Source organism: Euprymna scolopes, chromosome 23 (assembly GCF_053919585.1).
Source record: "Euprymna scolopes isolate OS-2025 chromosome 23, ASM5391958v1, whole genome shotgun sequence".
NCBI lineage: Eukaryota > Metazoa > Mollusca > Cephalopoda > Sepiida > Sepiolidae > Euprymna > Euprymna scolopes.
Genome location: NC_136504.1, coordinates 114695185 through 114713258, shown reverse-complemented (window position 1 = coordinate 114713258; position 18074 = coordinate 114695185).

The following is an 18074-nucleotide window of genomic DNA, read 5'->3' as shown; positions in this document are numbered from 1 at the left end:
TATACTCTGTCATAAACCCTGGATATTTCTAGGGTTACTGCCCTAGCCTCTCCTGTTTTATCCAGTCACTGGTATATACGTTCAGAGATTAAAGTTTGCATATTTGTAGCAGAACGGGCTTGCCTAAATCTATACTGTTGGTTGGAAAGAAGTCTGGTATCTGTGAAGTGGTGGATTAGTGCTTAATTAATTAAGGACTCAAATGTTTTGGCAAATAGTGGAAGAGAAGCTAATGGGGCACTAATTTAATGGATCAGTTCTTTCGCCAGAATTCTTGTAAACTCGCACCACAGAAGCAATTTTCCAGCAGTCAGGAAATCAAGATTCGTTAAGGCATTTGTTATAGAGTATGGAGAGAACTGGAGCAATCTCAGAGGAGCATTTTTTTTAAATAGTATAACCGGAATGAGATAAGGTCCATATGCCTTTGAAGTGTCTAAGTTTTTTTTATGTCACAAACTTGGGAAGAGGTGATTTTCAGATCATCGAATGTGGTTTCTGCTTGCAAAGGAAAATTTATGAAAGAGCGATTCGCTGGTTCAAAAGTGGAGTTGGAGGCAAACTGTCGGGCAAAAAACCTATGAAAATTCCTAGGGGATGGGGGTCGCTCCGGGCATAAAGCCATGATGTGAGGAGATAAAAAGAGCAAAATAATTGATGTAATCAAAAGCTGGTCTAAAACCAACAGGAAAATATACATTATAATAGTCCCTATGCTTCAATTGAACACAATTTCGTGCACTGCCTCTTTCATCCCGGAAAACAACATTGTGACAGCAAGATATTATGAGTAAATTGCAAATGGCTACTTAATGATGACAGATCTTTGTAATCTTTATATTAATAAAAGTATGAAAGACCAATGTTATAGGTAGGAGGAAAACAGTCAACATGGAGGGAGTTCCATAAGTCTGCAATTATTGAAAAGAAGTTACTGAAAATAGAAGATGTATTCATTTATTTAATCATTTCATATGAATCAGATAATTCTATTGTTGGCATTGGTTTCCCTGATATTTTTATCGTAAAAGTTCTTTCTAGAAAGATATCGAATACTTACAAAAAGGTCTATATGAAGGTTGTCAACATTATAAGTGAAAGGGTTTATGTGGAACGAACTGGACTTAGACTTAGCCCATCCAGGTTTTCAGTTCGACTATAAGCAAGAGCGTTCATACTCAATGTTAGAGTTACCTGTAAGCTTAGAACGTTGAATATATTTGATATTCCTATTTTTATATTTTAGTGAATCATGTGCTCAGGAATATATTCTATGGACACATGATCACCATTTTTCCTGTTGTTTATCCTGGATAAAACACACGTGTGTCAAAAAAAAGGACCATAGCACAGAAACAGTTAAATTTAATAACATATATATCGATTTTCAATTAAATAGTTGGATGAGAACGAAGGTTGATCTTGAGTCTTTGGGCCCAAATGTGGTTATACTGTCTTATATTCCGTGGATATCTCCCTGAGTAGCCCAAATGTGGTGTTATACTGTCATATATTCCGTGGATGTCTCTCTGGGTCAGATCCTGGTCACGGCACCATTGTGGTACTATCGTCTGTTTTAATCGATAGTCATGTTTGCCATTTGAAACAGCATTTGACCATTGTCTTGAAATTACGTTGCATTTTGATCCACAAAACGTGTGGTCTGTTTACTAGCCAAACGGTTAATAACCGGTAGCATTAGGCATTACTCATTAATTCTCTGTAATAATCTGAAGGATCACGGCAGATGAAAATTGTAACTGTAATAATCTGAAGGAAAACGGCAGATGAAAATTGAACACTTGATAAAATGAGGACACGACATCTTGTACAAAAATGTTATGTATTTTCTCATTGCATTTTGAAAACTACAAAACTCAAATTGTTTGCAATCGTTAAAATGCGCGTCTCGTAAATGCTACACTTTTAATGACTGCCGTTCTTTCTCATGGGGAGTAATAAAAAAAGAAAGAGAATACAACAAAAAGAAAGAAAAAGAACAAAAAGTTATTGTGGTGGTCACTTCACCGGCACCACACCCCCGCCGATCGCTCCTCGTTGTTAGTACCATCAGCCGCATGAGCAGAGTTATTTTAACAACAAATCTGACTTTGGGAAGTGGGGCGGATTCTAGTTGACAAAGGCCTCTTTTAATACCGGATGTAATTGTGTTTGAGTTGAAAACATGTTATTGCTATCAATCTCAAGTTTCTTTCGAAATACCTTTCATTGACTTACGCCACACAATTAATTTCCAATACAATAAAAATTTTAAAAATACAAATTACCAAGAAGAAGATAGAATATCTAAAATATTTCAATTACTTATAAATCAAATAAATAATTTCCACCAGAAAAGAAAATTATATAGTAATATTAATCTATTTTGGGTAGTAAATAATTCACAACCAGTGAAAGAAAAATTAAATAAAATAAATTCCAGAAGAAAAGATATATCTATAGCTACTTATAATTTTAGTACGCTTTAAACTAAAATTTCGCACGAAAAACTTATAAAAGAATTAAATGTTACTGTGGATTTAGCTTTTGAAAGTGGCAAAGGTTTTCAAACTCTAAAGCTTTCTGGTGTAAAAATAAAAAATAGCAAAACTAGTGTTTCTAAAGGTATTTTAAAAATACTTATAAGTCATCTTATTAAAGAATGTTATTTTCAAAAAGAAAATAAAATATTACTCCAAACGGAATTGGATCCTGCACCATTTTGGGCAAATCTGTATTTACATAGACTCGAGTATATATATATATATATATATATATATATATATATATATATATATATATATATATATATATATATATATATATATGCCATCACAAATAAAAAAAATGATATATCTAAAATATATAATTTTCATGGGTGTAAGAGATTTATAGATGACCTTATATGTATAAACAATAACGATGAATTCGAAAAAAATAATCATCTTATATACCCAAAGGAGTTAGAAGTGAATTGTGAACACAGAGGACAACAGGCTACATTTGTGAATTAAGATATAAAAATTGAGGATGGGATTTTTCTTTATAAAATATTTGATAAAAGAAACTCTTTCCCCTTTCAAATAGTGTGTATGCCGCATAAAGATAGCACCTGCCCTGTTTTTATGTTTTATGGAACCATTATGTCTGAGTTTTTGAGAATAGCTCGCGTTCCTTTAAAATTAATAGATTTTATACCCCCAGTTTCTAGATTAGTAATAAGGATGATTTTACAAGGTGGGGATAAATCTAAAATATTTAAACAGTTAAAGAAAGCATTTGTTCGTTATCCTGATGCTTTTGAATCGTTTAAGATTAACCAGAATATATTAATAAAGGAAATCCAAAACTTTATTAGTAAGATATAATATATATATATATATATATATATATATATATATATATATATATATATATATATATATATATATATATATTTATATATATATATGTATGTATATATATATGTATGTATATATATGTATATATATATGCATATATATATGCATATATATATATATATATATATATATATATATATATATATATATATTAATAAAAGAAATCCAAAACTTTATTAGTAAGGTATATATATATATATATATATATATATATATATATATATATATATATATATATATATATATATATATGTATATATATATGTATATATATGTATATATATATAAATATATATATATGTATGTATATATATACATATATATACATATATATATATACATACATATGTATATGTATATATATGTACATATATATGTATATATATATGAATATATATGTATGTATATATATACATATATATACATATATATATATAAATATATATATATATATAAATGCATATATGTATAAGTATTTTAACCTTTATATATATTTAATTTTCAATAAATAAGGATGTAAATATACAAAATAGTAATCATAGTGGGGGTGATAGTAGTCAAATGGATTAATCCTAATCTTATAAATACAAGACTGGTAAATTAAAAAAAATATATTCATTTTGAATTTGGAAACAGATGAATCTCACAAGTAAGAAATTCATTTTTATAACATGAATAGGTTAGATAAAGTAATTAAGAATAGGAAACTAGATTTAATATTTGTAACATGTTTTTTTTCCCTAGATTAAGGGAGGTGGTGTTTGATCAACACTGCTGGGGAGCCATGATGTAATATACTGTTTTGTTTTTAAATCCTCGAAACAGTGTTTCATGGTAAACAACTGATGATCCCTTAAAAAGAAATTATTACTGGTACTATAGTGAATTCGAGAGAGCCTGTGATTGCAGGTGATTGAATGACTTACTGACTAAATAGTTTTCTAACGAATGATACAAAATAGTTTTTTTGTATAGTTTTAAAGGTTAAAAACTTCCAAAACTATATATATATATATATATATATATATATATATATATATATATATATATATATATAAATCACCTGTCTGTTTAAATGTATGTATGTATGTATGTATGTGTTATGCCTGCCTAAAACTTTCGATAGAGGCGACGGATTTTCAAACAAGGAATACAAGACTAAGGTCAATAGGTGCTTCTGTCTTTTCTGTAAACCTATTTCGTTCTTGCTAGTTTCTTACATCAAGTGGCTTTATGCCTTGTCTGGAGCGATTTCTGACATGAATACTAGGCAAAGAATATATTAGTTTTCATTATAATAAAAGTGAAAGGATTTCCCGGATCGTAGATAGAGCATTATGGATCCAGTTTTGTGAAGCGATCGGTATGAATCGAACGATGTCAACAGTCATTTGATGCGAAAAGTCACCAAAGCTTATTAAGGTTTGTAATAAAATGTAGCAGTGAATAGAAACATCCGTGATATTTGAAAGTCGTGCCAGTAAAATGAAGAGTATTATTTTAAATGTTTTACAGATTGGTAAAACGAGATACCAGACTTCCACAGAGGCAAGTATTTTCTTTAACGTCTGTCGAGAATAAAACCACGGTAGATAACTTATATAACTCAAACATCATCCTCGCCTTGCAAACTTCATTGGCCTGAATAGCTTTCTTAATAAAAGATCAATAAAACAATATGTTTCCGCAGACTTATATAAAAAGAAGACATTGGTACGAGTTATTAAACGAAATTATTTTTAATCTATTTTATTGATTTTAAGATTTAATTCTGATAAATACTTTTTATTATTAGTCATAAACAGGGGAAGAGGGATTGTAACGGGATCCCAGGCGATGCCAGGTATCCTGTTGAGCTAGATGAAGATGGGAGAGGATGAGGTATGTTAGGGGGGGGGCATGCTGACACTTGGTCAAGGAAAAACAGATATTTATGAGATTTCTGTCCACCAGAGAAGAAATAGTATCTTTTTCAATGAAAAGAAAATATAAAATCTGATAATAGGATTCGTGGAACAAGAGATTGTTTTTCTAGTTGGATTTGGTAAAAATGAATTTTAACTACTAATTGAGTGAGACAGGTACAGTGACTTGGGTTCAAAAGGTCTGCTTTGGTGTCTGGGAGATGTTGTCATTTGGGTCCACCTGTTGTATTTAACTACCAGACCACCAAGTCAGTGATAAGTTAGTTGGACAGAGAAATAAATAAATTGAACCTAAGGAGAGATATGGTCATGAAAGAGGAAGAAGAGGGTCACAAGAAAATAGAAAATTAAAAGAATAAAATAAGGGGATAAAGAAAGGGGTTCACGAGAGAAGAAAAAAAATAAGGTAATGGGATAGAGAAAAAAAGAGGTTCAGAGGGAAAAAAAAGGAAAAGTAATCTTCAATATGACAGAGGGGAGAAAAGGTCAGTTTTATAAAAACGATTGGCTTTTTAGAATTAGGGTCCTTTTACTGGCTGGCATCGAGGCATCCACATTGCTCTCACCCCGCCTGAGGGGGTGGGGGCGAAACCCTCATAAGAGCTAAGTTGAAAAGCTCTTGTTCTTAGCTTGGAAATTGATTAGAGGAACTTAAGTTATACAACCTGCATCATGAAGCTCGGATCAAAGTGTAAAATGATTTATGAATAATTATTTTGTTTGGTTTTTACGAAAATGAACCAGAGTTTTTCTTTGTTTCTCGATTGCCGGCCTAAATGAAGATGCAGTTTATTCCAGGTATGCCCTGATGCCAGATGATGAAAGAGATAGACTGGATCCAGCACGAAGCCAGAGTGACGACCGAAATCGACAATGTTGCCACACAGACTTAGGGTCATGCACATTTCGCATGCCCTGAGCAGTAGAGAGATATTTTCCAGTGACCAGTGAAAGTCTGATCACCCTTGAAGGGTCCACCACTAGACAAGTAAGAATGAAGCCCTGCTGGGTTGCATCTATGGTCCTGCGAGCCGGGAGCGATGAACACGACCAGAAGTACATCACAAGTATGCTCCCGTGAACCAGGTTAGCGACAGATGCGGCCCGGCCCTCGGACAAGAAAGGGCGTTAGAGTTATAGGATGAGTATTTACCCCCACAGTCACATCTACTACGCCTGATCTCCATAACACTGGGAAAACATTTAATAAGATAACTTTTTTCATATACACCCTTTTGTTATCTCTCTCTCTCTCTCTCTCTTTCTCTCTCTCTCCTGACTTACATTCGATTCTGCTGAGAAACAGAAAAAATAACAGGATTATTTCTTGAAGGTTTCTTAGCGTGACATGACTTAAAGATAGAGGGTGTCAGTTCGATCCTTATTCAGGGTAAAATTATTTTTACTTTGATTTTGTCCTTAGCTCAACTTAGACATTCCAAATTGCAATGCTAAGCACATTGTTTACTTTTATTTATATATAATTTTTCTATAATCTATTTAATTTGCAGAAATTCGGTTCCCTAGTAGCTAATTATTTATAATTTTATTGTTATATTGTATTTTTTTTTTTAATATAAAATTTGTCTCATAATTTCATTAAATCACTTTTTATATTCTTTTTCATCACTTTTTATGAGTGGCATAAGAGATTCAAGGAAGGCAGGGAGTCTGTGAGGGATGATGAGATGTGCGGGAGTAGTAAGGAAGTCAAAACACCAAAGTTGATTGACCAAACAAAGAATTTCATGAATAAAGACAGTCGGAAGTCTATAGAGACAATAAGTGCACAGTTTAGTGTCAGTGCAGAAACTGTACAATTATTCACATGGAACTGAAGATGCTGAAGATTTAGAGGCTGTCGTTATGAGACACTTGGGGAGATGAAAGAAGCTGTTGACGAGGGTCATTCTCACACTCACACAGGAGGACTTCCATGAGGCCTTTCAGAAATTGTTGGAACGGTACAGGTGCATTGCAGCCAGAGGAGATTACTTCAAAGAGGACTAGACTTTCATGCGTGTACTATCAATAAAAGTGCCCATACAAAAAAAAAAAAAAGTCTGGAAACTTATTGAAGGCACCTCAAACATGAGGGTCCACTATTTGGGATCATATCTACAGAGGACTATGTGGGGAGTTGAGCAGCGAGATATTAGTTCACATTACATTTAAGTTTCTTTCTGACGCCTATGGATCTCAACATTGGTTAGTCGGAAATATGCACGTTGAGAGGGCGCAAATGCTATGAGTTCATCAGAGCGTATTTCCTTAAAGTACTTTTTTTTTTTTACACAGTGATCCCCACTTATCAAGGCCCGGAAGCCACTCAGGGATAAGAGTTATTGCAAGTACATTACGTTAGTGTGGAGATTTGATGAAGTGTTTACTTAAGGGGGCGGTTCATTAGGAATTTATTAACATTGGACTTGAAGACATCCAAGTTGTAGTCCGGTGGGAAGCAGGCAGACGGAACAGAGTTCCACAGGCGTGCAGTTCTAAGAAAGAAGCTTCGTTTATGGAATCCGCGTTTTGATTTAGGCACAGATATAGAGTGGGGGAAATTTTTCACAGTGGATTCAGCTAGATGGATGGGTGTTTTTCGTGAAAGATTGGCGAGGGGGGACCAGAGATTGGAGCTCAGATGAGCACCTGCCATGGAAATAACGATAAAACAAGGATAGGCTTGCAACGTCTTTTCTGTGGGAGAGGTTGCAGGGTAGAGAAAAGGGCATCCCCCACTAAGCCACGAAGTCTATTTTGTACTCTGTCAAGGCAGGATAGGCTGTTTTTAGCAGCTCCTGCCCAGATATGGCAGCAGTATTCCATCCTTGGAACTTGTAAAATAGGCACAAGTATGTAACATTGATGGGACAGAGGTTTGAGCTTGGCAGATAGTTCGGGATTTCAGACTAAGAGTGAGAGACTAGTGTTAGATGCACCAGTCCAGATATGGCAACAATGCTCCTTGTGTGGGCGAATTGTGACTTTTTGGAGTTACAGGATACTCTTAGGTGTGAGTAATTTTTTTAGCTCTGTAAGAGGGAGCCCAGTTTTTTTTTCAGCAGCCTTGGCAATGTCCTCAATGTATTTGTTCCAGTTCGTGTTGCCTGTGAATAGCAAACTGAGGAGTTTGAATGATGAACTTTCGAGAAGAGTGTTGTTTGTCATGGCAATCTCCATTTCACTTTTTCCTTTGTATCCCCTGTCTATTTTTCTCTCTCTCACACACACACACGTTCACACACATACACACACATACACACACATACATACACGTTCACATAAGCACATGCACATACATACACACATACGTTCGCACACACGCACATACATACACACGCATACACACATACACATACACATTCACACACACATGCACATACACACACACACACATACACACTCGTTCACACACACATACACACAAACACACGTTCACACACAGACATACGTTCACACACACATACACACATATACACACACATACATACACGTTCACACACACACATATACATACATACGTTCCCCCACACACATACCACACATACACACACATACACACACATACACATGCACACATGCATACGCACGTTCACACACACATACACATAAACACATACACACACATACAAATACATACCCACATACACACATATACATACACACATACACACGCATACACATATCTCTCGTTTCCCCTCGCCAATCTTTCACGAGAAACACTCATCTGGCTGAAACTACTGTCAATAATTTTCCCCACTCTTTATCTGTGCCTAAATCCAAACGTAGATTCCATGAGCAGAGCTTCTTTCTCAGAAGTGTGCCCGCTGATATTTCACATATATGTCAGATGGACTCTGGGTGTGTGTGTCTACATGCAAAGGTTCACATCTACATCCTGTTGAGGCTGAGTTTGTCTGTTGCCATCAGTTCATTTCCCCATCTCCCAAAGCTTTCCTGACCTGGCCCAAGCCACGATCTATCTCCCACCATAGTCAAAGTTCAATTGCTTAAGCATCTAACTCAATTCTCAACTCTAATTGTCATAGACACTGGTGATAGGAACAGACCAATCAAATAGAGCCATATTCTGCTAGCAACCAATCAGAAACCGGAATCGCTCCATAAAAATATTGGATTTTTTAGAATTCTCACACATAATTTTTCATGCCCACACGAGAAAGATCTTTGTTCTTTGCCTGCAAACTTTTAAAGTTCAAGACTTATACAGATCAGCTACCCACCAAAAATTCCTTTTCATCTCCAGAACTATACAGATTAGTATTCAGGACCTATACAGATTAGCTACCCACTGAAAACTTGAACATCTGCATGTCACCGAAAACTCCATCTCCAGGTCTTACTGATGATTTTATAAAATTATTTTTGGAATGGAAGTTTAAAATGCAAAAATCAAGTATCATGGTTCGATCATACTCATTTCAAACGTGCCCCTGTCTTATCAAAGAACCTACTATTGATTTTATATGCCGAGCTTTGTTTGTGCAGTGATAAAACTTCTAAAATGCACTGGTGATGTAAGGCTGTAGAAGGGTGTTAACTTTTGTCAAAATTAGACTGTTCCTTCATCTATCAGATTTTTTGGATTTTCGATACTTATCAGAGGCATTCCAACAGGAGACCTATCTAAAAACACTCCCAGACACGTGAAATTCCAAAAAATTCGGCCCAGCCGTTTTGGAGTCAATAAGAAACAAACTCTCACACACAAAGTGCTTCTAATATATAAGTAAACAAGAGATATGCTGACACCCCCATTCATAACAGTGATGATGATGACGACGTCTAAGTAAACGTGTATGGACCTTTGTTATGAAAAGGTGCAGGGATCTAAGTATTATGGTGAGCATTCATTTTTTTGTGGACTGTAATCCACATCTTCATAGTTGTTGTATTTTTTTTTTTTTTACAAAGGAGTCACTACTTATCAAGGCCAGGAGGTCACTCGAGGATAAGGGTTAATGAGTGTACAGTAGTCAATGGAACAATATTTTTATAATCGTTAGAAGTGGAAATTTGGTTATTTAAGGGGGGCGCAGCTCATCAAGAACTTGTTTATGTTAGACTTGAAGACGGCCATATTGTAGTCAGCTGGAAAACAGGAAAATTGAACAGAGTTCTACAGGCGTGCAGTTCTAAGGAAGAAGCTTTGTTCATGGAGTCTACGTTTAGGTTTAGGCACAGATAAAGAGTCGAGGGAACTGTTGATAGTGGTTTCAGCTAGACAAGTGCTTTTCATGAAAGTTTAGCAAGGAGGGTAGCATAGATTGGAGCTCAGATGAGCACTTGCCATGAAAATAACAATAAAGCAGAGACAGGCTTGCAACATCTCTTTTGTGAGAAAGAGGTTGTAGGGAAGAGAAAAGGGCATTCCCCACAAGGCTACAAAGTTTACTTTGAACTCTGTCAAAGCAGGATAGGTCTTTCTAGCAGTTCCTGCTCAGATGTGGCAACAGTACTCCATCCTAGGATGTACTTGGCTCTTATACAGGTCAAAAATTGCATCTGCAGTGAGATATCTACTGGAGCCGTAGAATGATCCAATAAATTTTCCACCGACCTTGGCAACGGTTTTGATGTACATGTTCCATCTCAGATCAGAAGTACAGGTCAGACCTAGAAGCTTGACAAGACAGAGCTTCCCCAAGACGAGAGCCATTCATTTCAATTGATACCAGATGAGGATTAGAGTGTTGATGATGTAAAGATAGAAGCTTGGTTTTAAATGTATTAAAATTAACCAGCCACCTCTTTTCCCATTGTACTATGTATACAAGATCAGAGGAGAGAGAATCAAATGGAACTTGGTCATTTACGGCCTTTGAAATGTTGCCATAGATGGTAGTGTCATCAGCATAAATGTCTATGAATGATCTTAGGATGTGATTTGGGAGTTGGGTCTAGGATGGACCCCTGAGGGACTCCAGTATTAATACTGTGAGCTTCTGATTTCTGCCCATCAACCACTACTCTTATGAACCTACCAGAGAGAAATGATTTAATAATTGAGAAGACATTTCCAGCTATACTACAGCTGGAGATCTTGTGAAGTAAACCTTTATGCCATGTCTTATCAAAAGCTTTTGATATGTCAAGAGCAATTGCCCTAGAAAGGTTGCCTCCATTGATAGATTCACTAATCCCATGAGATATAACTGTTAGCACATCTGCTGTAGATCTAGCAGAATGGGAACTATATTGCATGTCACTTAGGAGGTTATTTTTGTTGAGGTGGTTGACTACTTCTCTATTTAACACAGATTCCAGCAACTTACTCATGATGCACAGGAGACTTATTGGTCTGTACTGAGAGGAAGATGATCAATCACCTGAATTTTAAATATGTGACATACTGATAAGGTTTTCCAGGGTATTCAGGAGCAATTCTCCTTAAGATAACACTTAAACATCTTTGTCTGGCAGAACCAACACGTTTCACCACGTTTCAGCCAACTTATCTTCTGGCCTTCTTCAGGTGGTTAACTATGACGGGATAGGAATGTGGAGTCTTGTAACTGTATCCCCGTAATTACTGCTTTCCATAGTTGTTATTATCTCACCACGTTTTGGCCAATTAATCCTCTGATCTGCTTTGGGTAGGATTGAAACTGCTGTCTTCAGACAATGCTCACCTAGAACTATAGACAGTTCAAGATTAGTAGCACAATACCACATTTACTCCAGATATATTTTACCTTTGTGATGATAAGGTGCAGTATTATGGTATCTGTTCGATGCATAGTTTTTTTTTTTTTAATCAATTTTCACCCCAAACAAGGCACAGTGCCACTTTGAAGTAGGGGGATACTATCGAGGACATAATTTGCGAGGGTATTATGAAGGGAGATGAGTAGCAAGATGTTTGTTCACATTACACTTAAACTTCTGCATACCAGTACAGTTGGGAAAGCAGAATCCCGGAAGGGAGTTCCAAAGACCTGCAGTTCTGGGGAAGAAATTATTGGAGTAAAAGGCTTTCTTACACCTAGGGATCTCTACTGTAAAGGGGTAGGACTTGGTTACTTGTCGGGTTTGTCAGGGGTAGTCACCATTGAGGAGGTACAAGTGCTTGCAGTTCGTGAAAGCATTCACCATTAAAGTATTTGTAGAACAGGCAGAGGGATGCAACATTTCGTCGATGGGACAGAAGCTGAAGCCTAGATGACAGTTCAGGACCTATCAGGTTGGCAACTCTCTTTTGAACCCTGTCCAAGAGTGAGAGACAAGCAGCAGATGCACCAGCCCAAATGTGACAGCACTACTCCATACATGGGCGAATGGTGGCCTTATAGATGTACAGGATACTTTCAGGTTTAAGTAATTTTCTAGCACGGTAGAGAGAGCCCACCTTCTTTGCAGCAGCCTTGGCAATGCTCTCAATGTATCTATTCCAGTTCATGTTCTCTGTAAACGTTAGGCCAAGGAGTTTAAAAGAAGTACTTTCAAGTAATTTAGACACTATATAAGTAAAGAAGAGATATGCTGACAATCCCATTCATCACAATGGTGATAAGGATCATGATGTTGATGATGTGTAAATGTACAATGAGATTATTCATCTTGAGACAAAGAAACCGATGGTACTGTAATGTTGTCTGGAAACCAACATGTTGTGGTCTCAGTCGCAAAGTAGACAAAGGATAAGAAAGAACTTTAACTCACTTTTGTTTTGTAACAACAACATTTATTTCCTCATTGTTACAGCTGTGACGTCACCCATGTAATCTTCTTCTCTAACATGATCTTGAATGTTATCCACAGCTCTGACATGATCTCAAACGTGCTTTCCGTTAGCATGATCTTTCATGTTAGCATGATCTTAAACGTTATCCACAGCTCTAATGTGATCTCAAACGTGCTTTCCATCCCAAACATGATCTTGAACGTTATCCACAGCTCTAACGTGATCTCAAACGTGCTTTCTATTCCTAACATGATCTTGAACGTTATCCACAGCTCTAACATGATCGGAAAATTGCTTTTCATCCCTAACGTGATCTCAAACGTTATCCACAACTCTAACGTGATCTCAAACGTGCTTTCGATTCTTAATATGATCTCGAACATTATCCACAGCTCTAACGTGATCATATTCTTTCTCCGTTCTATAGTTTTTTTTTCTTTACCAGTGGCGTTATTTCACAAGCATTCGCATACGTGCGTTCATGCTCTCTTGCAGTATTTATACTTGTATTACTAATAACAACAATAAAATGGTATATTTATGAGTTCATAACTAGTAATAGTGCTAAACCATGATAATGATGACGGATATCTTCTTACAAAAGTGGGCTGATAAAATATAGGGAAGCAATTCGGAATGCATTTTTATATTCAAGTGTTATTTGAATAACACGATCATTTTCTGTGCTTCACAGCAGCAGATCCAGCATTACAACATCATCGGGAGGTGTGCGATCACGTGCTTCCCTGCTCAACAACATGCTCTTTTTCTCTTTCATCTTTCCTTCTGGCTGTGTCGTCGTCTCGTGTATTGGCAGCTGTCGAAGAAGCACACAGTGGTTCACGGGCATAAAAAAATGAAGCAACTCAAAACACGAACTCTGACATATTCGGTACTTATGCACTGATGTTACCGTGCTGAAATAATAACGTTATCATTCAAAAAGCCATGCTTAGCATGGGAATGGGAGGGTGTTTTGTAACTATTGTGTCTTTTCAGCTTATAAGATAATAAAATGTGTTATTTTTCTCTTTTTATAATTTTGTTCATTTTTATTTTATACTTTCCAACAATGTCCTTTTCTTCTATTTTATTTTAAAAAAATTGTTTCACAATAGAAATACAGAAAAACAATAAAAGTGAAGGAACTGATTTGCCTTGTCACCGCTTCCGGTAGCAGCCATGCTGGAAGTTAGGAAGTAGATTAGCTGACTATAACCATATATTATAACAACAAAAAAAATTTTCCCCATATCTCCGGAATAGATGGTGGTGTCATCAGCAAATAGACCCATATCGGATACAATTGCATCAGGAAGGTAGTTAATGACAGCAAGAATAATACATTGTTAATAATAAATAATTGTTTATATTAATATAAAAAAATAATAAATTCTTAATAATTAAGTATTTATGAATATCGAAAATAATTAATTGTTAGTGAATGTAAAGAATAATACATTGTTAATAATAATAACTTGTTTATGAATATAAAGATAAATAGTTGTTAATAAATAAGTGTTTATGAATATCAAGATGTTAAATTGTTAATAATAATAAATTTTTTTATGAATATAAAGATTAATTAATCGTTTGTAATAATTAATTTTTTATGAATATAAAGATTAATTAATCGTTTGTAATAATTAATTTTTTATGAATATAAAGATTAATTAATTGTTTGTAATAATTATTTTTATGAATATAAAGATTAATTAATTGTTTATAAGAATTAATTTTTTATGAAAATAAAAATTAATTAATCGTTTGTAATAATTAATTTTTTATGAATATAAAGATTAATTAATTGTTTATAAGAATTAATTTTTATGAATATAAAGATTAATTAATCGTTTGTAATAATTAATTTTTTATGAATATAAAGATTAATTAATAGTTTGTAATAATCAATTTTTTAGGAATATCAAGAATAATTACTTGTTAATAATAATTAATTTTTAATGAATATAAAGATTAATTAATCGTTTGTAATAATTAATTTTTTATGAATATCAAGAATAATTAATTGTTAATAATAATTAATTTTAATGAATATACAGATTAATTAATTGTTTGTAATAATTAATTTTTTATGAATATCAAGATGTTAAATTGTTAATAATAATAATTAATTTTTTGTGAATATAAAGATTAATTAATTGTTAATAACAATTAATTTTTTATTAATATCAAGAATAATTAATTGTTAATAATAATTAATTTTTTATGAATATAAAGATTAATTAATAGTTTGTAAAAATCAATTTTTATGAATATCAAGAATAATTAATTGTTAATAATAATTAATTTTTTATGAATATAAAGATTAATTAATTGTTAATAATAATTTATTTTTAATGAATATAAAGATTAATTAATTGTTTGTAATAACGAATTTTTTATGAATATCAAGAATAATTAAACTCTTAGAGTAAAAAACGTTCCGGAATCTGAGAAACTTTACAGTGAAGGTAGAATTTTGCCGATCGGTGGACAATTGTAAATATTGTTTTATTTTGAATAAATACAAACAAAGTAGGAGATATTAAGGTGTTTTGTAAAAATCAGATTTCTTTTTTTTTTTTTTATTCATATTAGGTTGACAAATAAGTTCTTGCGAAATTTTAAATTTTGATTTCAAATGATGTTTTTTCAAACAAGTTTTCTTTATAATACCTTTACTTTATATATCATTTTAAAGAACGTCTCGGGCTCGATCTAATCGTTTAAATTACAATTGTTTTAAAACAATTATGTCTTCTTTCCAGAATGTTGAATACAAGTTGGAAAAAAAAAGCAAATTTTCATATTTTTCTAATTTCAATCCAAGCTAGGCCGAAAAGATGCTGGAACAGCTCGCGATATCAACAAAGTGTTTGGCTTAGGAACCACTACTGAACGCAGAGCACATTATTGGTTTAAGAAATTTCATGGTGGCAATGAGGGTTTGAGAATGATGAGTGTGGTCGGCCATTGGATGTTTACAATGATCAATTAAAAGCTTTAGTAGAAGCCAATCATCGCACAACTGTGTGAAAACTTGCTTCTGGATTAGACATAACGTATAAGACGATTTCCACCCACTTGAGAGAGATTGGAAAGACAAAAAACTTGATAAACGAGTGCATCACGAATTCAACAACAACGAAAAGCAACTCTATTATGAAGTGTCTCTTCCTTTCTTTTATGTCAGAAGAATGATTGGTTTCTTGACCAGATTGTGACTTGCGATGAAAAGTGATTTTATTTTTTACAACAACCGGCAACGCTTAGCTCAGTGGTTAGATGCCGACAAAATTCCACAACACTTTCCAAAGCCAGAGTTGCACCAAAAGAAAGTCCTACTGACTGTTTGGTGGTCTGTGACCGGTCTCATCCACACAGGTTTTTAAATGCAGGCAAAGAAGTACTATTAACAAATGGAATAAATGCATCAGAAACTTCGACAATAAAACCCAACATTGGTCAACAGAAAAGGCCCAATGACAATGACAATGCTACTAAACTGATCCTGCAAAAGTTGAATGAATTGGGCTACGAAACTCTGCCTCATCCGCCATACTCTCCAGACCTTTCACCTACTGACTAACACTTTTTCAAGCATCTCAACAACTTTCTTTTAAGGAATTTAACGTTATGCTTTATACCGGGCATATGGCACAATCACGTTTACACACTGGTTCTCGCCAGATCATCAAAGTTAAGCAACGTTGAGCCTGGCCAGTACCAGATGGGTGACCATTTGGGAACGCTAGGCGCTGTATGTACCTTCTGGGAAGGTTGGGCGTGGAGCCAGCACCCTCACCTTGTAAAAAGAACTCCTCGCTACAAAAGCATCTACAAAATTGTAGATGGCCTATGCCCCTCCAGGGGTTCAAAGGCTATGGATGGATGGATTTATGCCGAGCCACGCTGACTATATCTGCTAATTTTCTTTATAGTAAATCTCGATTTTTCCCTTTGCGTCAACAGTTTCGATAGGAAAATAAACGAACATTTCCTAAACAAATCTTTAACAACACACAGCATTTCTTGCATCGTGTTTCACGAAACTATTAGTCTAAAATACATTATAATTTTCTTTTATTTTATATATTCTTCTATATAATAAATTAATCTCGGTTTTTTTTTTCCTGCATCTACAGCTTCAATAGGAAAATAATATGATACTTCCAAAACATTTAAATATTTGGTACTTGTACAGTTTAATCAAAACATTAAAAAATGAAAATATTGAAAAAAAAATTATAGAGTACGTAATCGTTATGGAATGAAGTTCTCTGAAAAAAAAATTTCACTTGATTTGATCAAGTACATTTTTTTTTTTTTTTTTTTACAGCGGAAAATTTTTTTTATGAGCTGAAAGTAACGACGTTTGAATCCAGAAGGAAGAGAAGCTATTATTTAACGCGGGGAAGGGGTGTAGGCATTTTAAATTGAGTTATTTCCCTGTGGAGGGAGCTCTCCTCCTTTACTCGTGATCTAAAACTTCGTCCCAAAAAATTGTTCTTGCGTTGCAATCTAAAATGTAAAAAATTAAAAAAAAAAAAACGGGTTTGTATTACTGTACACATAGATTCGAAAAAGTTGTCAAAAAACAAATATATAACAAATAAATATTATCAAATGCAAGATAAGTTACTTTTCTACCTAACTGGATATAATTTTTGTGTTTTTATTCAATGTAACATGTTTATTCAGCTCGAAAAACATGCAGTGTTTACCGATGTATTCGAAAATTCAAGATGGCGTCCCACACCCTCTTTAACACCGTAAGTATGGAAAAAGGTGTTATAAATAAAAAACTATATAAAATACTATTAAAAACCCGCCGAATATATGTCAAGCTATGTCACGGTAACATATATTGAGCGAGCTTTTAACAGTATTTTATCCGTTTTTTTATTTATAACATCTTTTCCCACACTTACCGTGTTAAAGAGAGAATAAGACGCCATCTTGAATGTTCCAATACATCGGTAAACACTGTATGGTTTTCGAGCTGAATAAACATGTTACATTGAATAAAAACACGAAAAA